The sequence below is a fragment of the Arachis ipaensis genome, chromosome B03 (assembly GCF_000816755.2).
Source record: "Arachis ipaensis cultivar K30076 chromosome B03, Araip1.1, whole genome shotgun sequence".
Lineage (NCBI taxonomy): Eukaryota > Viridiplantae > Streptophyta > Magnoliopsida > Fabales > Fabaceae > Arachis > Arachis ipaensis.
The window spans coordinates 101,592,494-101,595,572 of NC_029787.2; the positions used below are offsets into that span (position 1 = coordinate 101,592,494).

The 3,079-nt window shown below is 29.5% G+C and overlaps 1 pseudogene; it reads left to right on the top strand.

Annotated features, from left to right (window-relative positions):
• On the top strand, positions 526 to 1,507 carry LOC107633448 (annotated as a pseudogene).

A 3,079-nucleotide genomic window follows, 5' to 3' on the forward strand; every position in this document is an offset into this window, starting at 1 on the left:
AGCGCTTTCTGATGAGTCCCGCGAGGTATGCTTCTTATTGTTTCTCTCAGAATACCCTGCTTTGCTTGTTGCTTATTCATTGTTGAATTTGGTGCTCACAGCTAATGCAAGAGAAGAACGAACTCAGGAAAGAAAAGGCATCGTTTTGTAATCTTTCTATTCTATAGTTTATGAATGCATTGTTTTCAAATATAAAAAGGGATTCAAAAATCTGGTTTTCTAACCATTCTACAGCTTTTTCTGAATTTCTAATAAAGTCACTCAAGGTAATTAAACTCGTATATATAGCAGATGAATACTTAGCTTAATTAAAGTGTCAAGATAATTATTATTTTGACATTAACTAACATGCTACACAATCTCTAATGAAAGCTTATTTTGTCACACAGTACACTACACTACAACTTTTGACAGAGCAAAAAAGTACATAATATGAAAGCCTCTTGCTAGCCACTACTTTCATGTTGATTTCTCTCCCTTTAAGTCTTCAAGTTTAATTAGCTGAAATTTCTGTATGTATAGGTCATGCCTACTAGCAGCCCCATGTACTAGAGTGAAATATTTTCATTGTAGTAGTGGTTTTAGATTGATATCTTTGTGATGATAAGGTTGTAATCTGAAGTTACTTGTTATGCAGTGGTTTTAGATTGCCTGCTTCTCATGTTCATACTGTTGGACCAATCTACAATTCTAATAGTAACTCTGCTGCTTCTCTTTCAAGCGCTTATAGGTAGCTTCACACTGTGTTTATGTTTACTTACTCCATTTGGTGTGTGTTTGTTTATTATTATTACTTGTTGATTTGCAGGAATAGTTTGAGGGTTGCAAAGGATAAAAACATTCAGTATATAGCACTCCCAGCTATATCATGTGGTGTCTTTGGGTAAGTTAGTTCGCTCACAAATATGAATGGTCATTATTAGGTGCTCAATCTCTTAGGTTTAGGTTATTAATAGTGATTAATTATTGATGATCACACAGAATTAATGGTTGGTGGGGAAGTTTATGTTGTAATTCTTTGGAAAAAATCCCTTTTTTTTCCCTGAAGCTAGGTAGTAAGAATCTGATATTTATGCTTCTACTTCTTTTATGAGGAAACTCTTCAGTTTCTTTTGGATATCCTTAATTGTTTTTTGAAATAAGAATATGTGACAAGTTCATCACTATTACATAAGACTAAAATGCTGTATTATTTTAGATATCCTTAGGATGAGGCTGCCACGGTAGTGATTTCTGTCGTCAGGGAGTTTCGAAATGAGTTTAAAGAGGTATTCCTTTTCAAAATAGCAATTTGAAAGCCAGGAGCTTATGCTTTTTGCATTGCATAGAATGAGATCTTTTACTATATTTTTGGTATCCAGATTCATTCTGTATTTACTGTTCAATATTTTGTTGCAGATCCACTTTGTTCTGTTCTTGCAAGATATTTATCAAGTTTGGGTAAATAAGGAAAATGATCTGATGAAAAATTAGCACCGTAGAATCATCGAGAGTCAACTATTTCAATAGCTGTATGTTAGAATAATTAAGCGTAATTGTCCATGCAATGTAATCATTAGATGTTCATGATGCTTCTGTTCTATGAAAAATCATAGCCTTTAGTAAACTCATTATTTATTATTTTGATAAGTTTGTAAACTCATTATCTAATATTTAGTATAAATTTTATTTTTATATTTATTTGCATTAATTGTTTACTATTTTTCAAAGAGAAAAAATAATTAAAACATATCTATTAAAATCGACGAAATAGTTGTCACTTTTTAATAGACAAGAAAATCTAAATATAGACATAGAATTTGTCGGTATATGAATAATAAAATCGACAGTAACTGTGTCGATTTTAGTAAGCATATTATAGACAAAAATATTGTCGATTTTATTGGATCAAATATCGACAGAAATGGCGTCGATTTTATATAATAATATCGACGACAATGTTGTCGATTTTAGTAAGAATGTAAAATTCTCAAACTCATATTATAGACAGAAGGACTGTCGATTTTATTAAATTATTATCGACGGCCAGCCAAGCCGTCGATTTTATTAGCATTTTGCAAAATCGACAAGTTTAATAGCGACCAACTCCGCCGTCTATTTTGCCGTCAAATTTTAATATTATCGACGGCTTAGCCGTCGATTTGGCCGTCGATTTTAATGATGTTTCTTATAGTAACAGTAATTAACCAAACAACCATATAAGCATAGTTTTATACTTTTATTTAACAACAAAAAGCAAATGAAAATAGGTTTTACATTATATTTAAGTGAAGTGAGAAGGAGGTAAATGAAGATGAATAAGAGAATAAGAAAGTTTTTCTATTCTGTAGTAATAGTAATGTTGAGGTGAAAAATAATAAGGTAGAAAAAATATAATTATAGAAATTCTATAAACATGAATGTATGAGGTAAGAGAGAAAATGAGGTAATAGAAGTATAGAAGTTCGTCGAACGTGAATACATGTGATAAGAGAAAAGATAAAGTAGTGGAAGTTTTTTAACGGAGAATAACTGATATATAGTGAGAAAAATTATTAAGAAGGACAAAATTAAAAAAGAATTTTGGACACTAAAATATATTTTACTATTATATATTGTTATAGATATTTTAAGTGTGATGAAAATGGTCCTATAATGTAATAGAGTCCAAAGACATTTTCAGAATTTTCCTAAGATTTTTTCTACTATAATTATCATCGAATTCTATGTGAAAAAATTCGACAATAGTTTGAATATACTTAATTTTGCTTTCTTTTAATGTGGAGTTTGAAATTTTGTTACAAAATTCAACACAATTGCACCAGTATATAGCTTTAATTTCAAATGACGCAAATATTACTGTTGAAAATTTTAAGAAAAAATCTTATGGTAATGTATATAATTTATAAATGAAGCGATATGTATCACTTAAACAATCAACTTTAAAAGAACGAATGTGATTATATTACACTTTCAGTGCATCAAAATTAAACTCTTTATATTAATTCTAATTTGTCTTATTATTTATATTTGTTTGTGATTTTATAATATTTTTATTTATTATTGTTCCTGTATGGATACCTTTAAGAGAGCTCGGTCC